A 9433-nucleotide genomic window follows, 5' to 3' on the forward strand; every position below is an offset into this window, starting at 1 on the left:
GTAACTGTTGACTTTAACTATCTAGAAAATTAAATATTTGTAGAATATAAAATCATTTTTTAGGATAAAATCTTGATTTTTTTTTCTTTGCGTTTCTGCCAATATCTAACTAGGTAAAATCATAAAGAAAAAACTTGCAATTGTGTTACTTGTAACTTGGTCTAGCTGGTTTCCTCTATTACTTTGTCGTGTTTCAATAAAAACTTCTCTCTTACTTTGTCGTGTTTCAATAAAAACTTCAGCTTGAGTAGGAGGCTCTCTATCATCCTTGGTTGCACGCTACCTAAAGAAAAAAAAATTGGGATAATAGTCACTTTGGTCCCTGAATGTGTAGCAAGTAGTCACAATAGTCCTTCAATGTATCAAAATTCCAAAATAGTCCCTGATTGTCCACTTTGTTAGTCAAAATAGTCCCTAAAATAACCCCTTAATACTCACAATAACTCTTTTGATATAAGGACTAAAATGACAATAAGTAAATACGTATAAGGACTAATATGACAATAAGTAAGTCTACTGAATGACTAATATGACAATATTAACGAAATATTTTAATATCAAGGACTATTTTGACTAACAAAGTGCACAATCAGGGACTATTTTGCTATTTCGATACATTGAGGGACTATTATGACTACTCGTCGCTCATTCAAGGACCAAAGTGACTATTTTTCCAAAAAAAATTATTCACTAATAGTAGAAAAATCATTACTAATAGAAGAATTTAATTATTCACTAATAGTAGTAAAAGTTAGATACTAAACTTTCCCTTATGATAGTAAATCTTATGGGACATGCTCGATGTCTCCATTTCTGTTTAGCTATATTCGTAGCATTTTGATGACTAATTTCCTGCATTCATATGAGGAACTAAATTGATTAAATATGAAAATAATAATGTAAAATAATAAACGAATAAAATTAAATTTATCTTACTTTAATAGTTTCATATCTCCCATAAGTCATTAATTTCTTAAAGTGTGCTTTTGGTATGCTATCTAGACGGTTTTTCAGCCGCTCACACAAGTATTTATACTTACTAAAATGATTTTTCTTAATCGACCATTTATACCAACTCCAAGCATCATTTATAATGGCATATACAAAATTCTCTCCTTTTTCTGGAACAATGTATATTTTCTGCAAAGAAAAAGAACATAAATAATTAAATATATTGGATAAGTAAAGGAACAATGTATTCAAACACACAACCACACACACACTAGAAGAGTTGATACATTGACATAGGCTCATATAGTCTTCTTCTTCTTTGGTATAGCCTTCCAATTTGTGTATGTAAGAGGACATAAATCTAACATCCTTGCTACTGATCCCAAAAAACTGTTGAATTCAAAAACTATCTTTGATTTGGTCCAATGGGCTCTCCTTCATTTAAGGTGATTTCTTGTCTATCAACAAGTGACCGAGCATGAATTTTTAAGCACAATGTCCTTCCTCTTTTCTTATTTTTTGATGCTTCTCATAGTTAACATTCCAATATCACAATATACATTATTGAAACAACATATATTTATATAAATAGGCTCCCTGCATAAGAGAAGAGGAAGGCCTAATACCAATTGGAGATTCTTTGTAAGAAATCTTAGGTAATTTCATGTTTATCAATTACAACTCTAAGCCATTTATTAAAGAGTCAAGATATAGAATTTTTTAATCGAATATCAAAGTATTCAAAATTCAATGTATTATTCATCTTAAAAGCTCCACTTCTGATTTCTTAATATTTGCATTTTTATTTAATAACATGCCATGTGTATGATAAACCATAATTACTGATCTTATTAATGATTTGTCTGCTCTTAGTTTTCTCAATGTCATTGTACTTGAACTTTTAAAAAGTTAAGTCTTTCGCTAGTAGTTTGAAGTCGGGGTTCTTGGCGTAACTTATAGTTTTTTGGTGGCTTAATCCAAACCGTTGAGGGACAAAAGAAGAAGCTGGAGGAAAGCGAGAAATTGCTAAATCAACGAAGGTCTGTAAAAATTGTATTAGATATTTCTGTTTGGTTACGTTCATAGATTCTAATACATGTTGTTTTCTTCTATTTCAGAGATTTGAAGTCGGGGTTCTTGGCCTAACATATAGTTGTTTGGTTGCTTAATCCAAACCGTTGAGGGAAAAAGAAGAAGCTGGAGGAAAGCGAGAAATTGCTAAGTCAACGAAGGTCTATAAAAATTATATTAGATATTTCTGTTTGGTTACGTTCATAGATTCTAATACATGTTGTTTTCTTCTATTTCAGAGATTTGATTTCCATTTACACAAAATCTGTAGAGGAGCTTTTCAGATATGAGCCATAAGAGCTTGTCATTCTTGTCAGACAGGTAATGAACTTTAAATGAGATTTTATATGTTATTAGATTGCAGCTTCCATGTTTTACTGGATGTGGATTACCTGATTTTCACCTTAAAATTAAGATGTAACCAAATGCTAATAATCATTCAATAAAAAAAAAATGCTCATTACCTGATTATAACTTAAAAGAATTATGTTTCCATGTATTTTCCATTATCTTCGTATGTTAAAGGATGAACAGGTGCAGGTTTAGACGAATATACTTTTTGATTCAATTACCCTATCTAATTTCAAATTACTTTTCATTCATTTTGATTCAGTTTTTAGTGTCGGTTAAACTAGCACCTTTTCTGACCTAGTTTTGATCGTACATTGCAGATCTAGTTGGAGATATATATACTTTAACCTTAGACATTATTTTGTTTTTTATGTGTGACAAATATTTTGAACTTGGAAGTGGTTATTTACCCATTAATCAAGATATGTATTTTGTTCAATTCTTATTGAAGTTTGGATGTTGAACATGATAAAGTCCATTTCCGTATTTATGTGTATGTTGTGAATGTGAATTCTTTGCAATTTTATTTTCGTGTATCCTCTTGCTATTATCAATATGAGAAATGAAAACACAAAAATTTATTAACTATTGTAATTAACATGCTACCAATTTTTCAATATAGAATGGAGATTCCTGAACATCGCAGGTGGATGGATAATAGGATGTGTCCCGATAATAGTAGAGTTACAAATGAGTTTTTGGCTGGGGTTTGTGAGTTTGTTGAGTTTGCTTGTGCACAAGATGATTTCAAAAAAGGTAGGAAAGTTGAGATGCCCATGTAAAATATGCAAGTGTAGAAAGCCTCAATTAGTTGACAATGTCATGAGACATCTTTGTATGAAGGGGTCTAAGGAGGATTACTATTATTGGATTAGCCACGGTGAACAAAGGCCTTCGGTTATGCCAGTGGTTTCAAACAACTCCTATTATGGAAGCATTGGGATACAGGAAGACTTCAATAACTCTGAGCAAATGGTAATGGATGCAGCTAGACCATCTCTTAGTTATTATCTTGAGCAAGAAGAGTCTGCTTGTCCAGAACAAATAAGGGAGGATCCTGACCCACAAGCAGAAAGTTTTTTTAAAATGTTGAAAGATGCACAAGCCCCCTTGTATAACGGTTGTGAAAGTTATTTTGAACTGTCAGATGCAATACAAGCATTAAGTATCAAGTCTATTATTAAAAAGATATGTAACAGTAGGTGGTCTTTGGCGTTGAAAAGTTGCTATTATGGAGCGCTAGGAGCGAATGTTTGGGAATTTTATGCCTATTATAAACTCTTCAATTCAGCAGGAAGAAGAGCGTGATAATGGTAACAGCGAGATGGTTGAACTTGAATTTGGTTACTTTTGTTTATATATTTTTGTTAGATAAAAAATATATCATGATCATTTTACATTTTGGACAATTTTATATTGGTAAAATGACAAGATGGGTTGATGATAAACTTTTTATTTTAATATCATGTGGTGATGTTTTGTTGTATGAATGTAATTTCATGTCACTTTTGCAAATTTGATGTATAATTGTGACATTCTTGATAGTTAGATAAACATAATGAATATCTTAAACATTATTTTAGCACTAAATATTTGAAATATTGAGCCAGAATTTATAAAAAAAAATCATTTTTAGAGATGGATTTTTTATCTGTCTTTGCAGAGACAGAATTTTAGTTGAACAGAGACGGAATTCATAAATTTTGCGCCAGAATTTAGAGACGGAATTTTGCTTATTCGAGATGGTGATTACCGTCTCTAATTGCGACGGAAATTTTTCAATATTCATTGAACTGTTAGTGACGGAAATTAAAATTAGAGACAGATTTATCCCCACTCTAGCAAAGACGGAAACTAAAATTCCGTCTCTAAGGGAATTAGCGACCATGAAAATTGCGACATGCCTTGTTCCGTCTCTGATTCCGTCTCAGACATATTTAGAGACAGATTTTTCTTGTTTTAGAGACGAATTTCGCCCGTCTCTTTCAAAAATTTCCCAAAACAATTATCCAATTCTCGAAAAAAAAAGGATAAGGTATTCTTTAAAAGTCATCTGAATCCTAAGATAAAAAAACATGCGGTTTGATTTGATTCGGTTGATTTTAAAATAAAAAAAATTGAACCAAACAAAGCATATCAATGTGGTTTTGGTTGATTCGGCCAGTTCGTTGATTAGTCAACAATTTTGATTATATTTGTTGCAACAATTTTTTAGTTAGCAACAATTTCCTGTTAACTCCAAATACATTAAGATGTGAGAAGGTGCATCAATTAAGCACAACCATATAAGATTCTTCAAGTAGTAACTTAAAAAAAAAAAACCGCTAAACATAAAGATTTAACTCCATATCAAACAAATGTAGAACTAGAAAGACAACAGAGAAGAGACGATCGAGTTGGAGGAGAGACAGTCAAAATATGATTTAGTTTTTTTTTGTTTTAAATGAATCGAAAACAATTACATATTTGTACATATAAAGTAAATTGAAAAAAGAAAAAAAGAAGAAAATGGTTGACTGAGTGTTTGATAGGCTGAGTTAGTGTTTGGGCTAAATTAGTGTTTATCTAATTCTACGGTTCAGTTTAGTTTGATTCTGATGACAAAACAAAAACGGCAAATTGAACAAACAAAGTGGTTAAATAATCAAAAAATTGCATGAACACAACCAATCAAACGTGGTTTTCGATCTTTGTTGGTTCAGTTTACGATTTTTCATTAAGTTGGTTCAATTTTAAACCCCAGATGAGAAGTTACGAACAAGAAGAAAAGAGATGATAGATAGGAAAAGTAAACATTAAATTCATTTTTAAAAGAAAGCAACATTCAACAATCCAATAATAACCACGTAATGCAACATTTATTATGGTTTTTTTTCCCAAATTTCTATTGGCTCTCTTAATTGGAGGTAATGAAACATTAAAGCTTTGTTTGAGAGTTTGGAGGGGAGGGGAAGAGAGTGTTTTAGAGGTTGAAAATATATAAAAATTGAGAAATAACGATGTTATTAATCTAGAAACGTTAACATTAGAAAACGTTATTTCTCTTCATTAGAAAACATTTTAATATGCTAACAATAGTCGAGTGTCAACCATATTGTTAGCATTAGAATGGTTTTATTAATCGATGTTATGTGACCTGGAACACTCTAACTTCATTTTACGCTGTCATTATGCTTTGCCAAGCAATTGATTAACAAACACACACTATATTTCCTTCTTCTTTTGCGGTGGACAAGGACCCGTTTATATCGCCTTAAAAGCTCCATTATGTACCTTTATTCCAACTACAAAATCATCAACAATCCCTTATTAAAACTATCCCGTTCTTTCAAGGTACATATATTTCCCATCATAAAGCAACATATTACACTTTTTTTAACACAAATTTTTATCCTTTGTAGCAACAGGGCCGGCCCTACAGATTAAGAGGCCTAAAGCAAAAATTTTAATGTGGCTTTTAAAAATATATATTTTTTAACAGAATATTCATGTAAAATCAATTTTGTGGAGACCAAAATTTGAATTCGTGACTAAGAGTAATTGAGACCTTTTTAGTAATCAGTTATGTTAAATGTTTGTAATTTATCTATCATGTAATATACTGGTAACCAAATTAATTTTTTAGAGGCCTTTTTTTTCACCCAAAATTTTGAGACCTAAAGCCCTTGCTTGGGTTGTTTGGCCCTTAGGCCGGCCCTGTGTAGCAAAAACATTCTCGATAACATTCTTTGTTTGAGACTTTGGCATAGAAGAGAATGGAGGACAAAATGTCAATATTACCTGCTAGTTTTTTGTTTTTTCTCTCACCATATGATACCGGTTCTTACGGATAGCACTTGGGTGACATAACTTTTGATGACCAGGTTTAGCATAACCAGTTACACCATCAGGCAACTTCTTCTTCTTGTCTGCACCAATTGTTACCGTTACATCTTCCCATATCATCACCATGACCTTGATTTCTATATAAATATAAATATATATGAACTAAAAATATTTGTATTGTGGCTGCTTTCTTCTTTCTATTCCTTTATCAGGTTTTCTATATTCTGCTTTCCCATTCCGTGTATATATTTATCAATAAGATGTCGTACTCATTACAAACAGTACAATCTGTACTATAATAAAGCATGCAACGTATTTTTTTACTACACAATAATGCATGTAACATTCTTTCAAAAAAAAAAAAAAATAATGCATGTAACATAATAATGTTCCACGTGAGTGTTACATTGTTTTTGCCAAATTTTTCTTTTTCACTTTCACCTCTTTTTAATTCTTTCATTCTAGGTAGCTCGTGGGAGAAAACACATTTGGGTTGTACCAAACTGTAATATTTGTTTATCAAATGTCTGTCACAACTGAGCACATGCATGTCACTCGATCTCCATTTTCATTTGCATGGGAAACCCTCAGGTTTCATTGCATAATATAAGATGTTCTCATAATGTTTAACTATAAGTGTTTAATTACTTATGGACAAGGCCGAGCCGGTCCTAAGATTTTTGGTGCTTGTGTGAATCAATAATGTTGTGTCTTTTTAGTTATTCAAATGTCTTTCTTCTTGTATTTTGTCGTAAAAGATTCATTCGTAATCAAAATTCTATAAAAATATATTTTCAATACAATTAATTGAAGTGGGTTAAAATTAAATTATGTATACTAATTACTAAGTAAAAATAATAATTTTGCTACCCCTAAAAAATGGTGCCATGGGTGGCCGTCCCTCCCATCAATGCTTAGGGCCACCCCTACTTATGGAGAAATGAGACCCACATCTGATCAGAGCAATACTCTCCATCCCAAATTATAAGACGCTTTGAAGAAAAAAAATTGTGTCAAATTATAAGTCAATTTACAATATCAATGAAACATTAATGTTGCTTTATCAAATTATAGCTTTAACTTTTTTTTTTTTTTTTTACATAAAGAAGCTTATAACTTTTCATTGTTGATCAAAGTGGTAATATAATGTGGAATGTTAAGCTTTATCTCGAGACTAGCATGATGTGGTGCTTCCCTGGCTAGACTATGAGCAATACCATTGGTTTGTCCCTTGATGAACTTTACATCAGAGTTTGTTAAATTAGTAGCCAACACATGTCTACAGTTCGCTAAATCAATGGCCAACAAGTGTCTACAATCATTACTTATTGCCATGAAATCAAAAACACCATCCCCTCCATATATCCTATCTGCTACTCCCTTCGTATCTAAATTATAGTCGTTTAAGGTTTGTGCACGATTATTAAGGAAATGATTGATTGTGTTGATTTCGATGGTAAAATTAATATCATTTACTAAAATACCCTTATCAATTTTAGTTAGTGGAATAGTTAAGTTGGATGAAATTCAATAAATAAGGGTATAATAATGGGAAAAAATAATAAATGCTGCATTGGTATTCTAAAGTGACAATTCTTTTGAGAAAAAGAAAAAATGCTAAAGAGACTATTATTGTGAGACGGAGGGAGTACGACTTTAAAGTCCGTCTCGAAATCCATATTCATCATATTGAGCTCTCTTTCCCATTGTATTGCAAATAAAAGACATATGGCTTCACCCACATCGACATCGATTATAGGAGTAATCCACTCAGTTTTTGCTATAACAAAATTTCCTTCTGCATCTCGTATACAAGCTCCAAGGACGACATCAACATTACATTTAAATCTCCCTACAATTGGCTTAGTCCATTTTACAATCTCGCTTTGCACATTGTTAGAAAGACCACAATTTCACACTTCTTGCATGCTTCCAACAACTAAAAAAAGCTTCAGCTCGGTCACTAATTTGTTGCACCGTTTCCACAAAACTATTCCACACCTTGTCATTTCTATGTTTCCACATTGCTCCATAAAATGACTCTAAATTTTTGTTTTTGAGGAATATCTAGCTGTTGAAGTATAGCAAATATCATTTCGGAACAAGAAGACGTGAGGAGCCCAACTTGTTGAATAGGTCTTAACTGTTTATTACTCTTTTTTCTATCAATTCTTTAATTTATATTTTCCCTATCATTTATTAGGGGATAATTTTGTAAAGCAACACACAATAGTATTTGAACAACCATTTTGGTACAACTTTTGAAAGTCTCAAATAAGAGAAATGATATTTGTACAATCATTTTGGTAAAACTTTTGTACAACTTTCTCTCTCATACTCACATTATGTTTTTATTTTCTCTCTTACTTTTTCTCTCTATTCTTTTTGACCAATAAGAAGAGAGAACAACAAAGTTGTCTCAAAGGTTGTACCAAAATGGTTGTTAAAATATCACTACTCCTCAAATAAATATCACATTGATATGCAGGTCCCATTCATTTTTAATATTAAAAAATAAAATGTAATGATATATAGTTGTAATGATATATAGTTATTGATAGATGACTAACGAGTCTCGTTTAAAAACTTTGTATGAAATACTCCCTCCGTTTCAAAATGAGTGTCACTTTAATCAAAAAAATAATTGTTTCAAAATGAATGTCACTTTACATTTCCAATACAACTTTAATTTTTTTCTTCCAACTTTACCCTCAATAAATACTCCAACTTTTCTCTTTCACACAATTTTCAATGCAACTTTATGTTTGTCTTGTTCTTATAAAGTAAGCTTATTTTAGTAAAATTGTTATGACATTTAACTACTTTATTTCATTCTTTAATCTGTGTGCAATTAGCTAAAGCAACACTCATTTTAAAACGAAAGGAGTACTAAGGATTGAATGCTTATTAATAGATGGTGTAATGGACACGAGTTTTCTGTCCAAGAAAAAAAAAATGGTGTAATAAATCGACTTCGCCAGGCTAACCTTCACTTTGTTTTTGTAGGAAATTTATACAAAAGATGTTTACAAAATTACATCCACATCGATTTAAATAAAAATTGTAATCCGAACCAAAATAAATAAATCCAATACAATTTAATTTTATTGAACTTTTTTATCTCTTATAAAAAATCATTTGGATTGAATCAACTTTTGAATTCATCTTAAAACAAAACCGTATGTACATAGATTATAATATGCACTTTTTTTTTCTTTTTTTTACAAATGATTAT

General features: G+C 31.1%; 1 pseudogene; it reads right to left on the reverse strand.

The window, feature by feature from the left end:
• Positions 1 to 105: 105 nt before the first annotated feature.
• LOC146927181 (uncharacterized) lies at positions 106 to 1617 on the reverse strand (annotated as a pseudogene).
• Between the last annotated feature and the right edge of the window lie 7816 nt (positions 1618 to 9433).

Source organism: Medicago sativa, chromosome 4 (assembly GCF_051527215.1).
Source record: "Medicago sativa cultivar Bolivia chromosome 4, Bolivia_mono, whole genome shotgun sequence".
Lineage (NCBI taxonomy): Eukaryota > Viridiplantae > Streptophyta > Magnoliopsida > Fabales > Fabaceae > Medicago > Medicago sativa.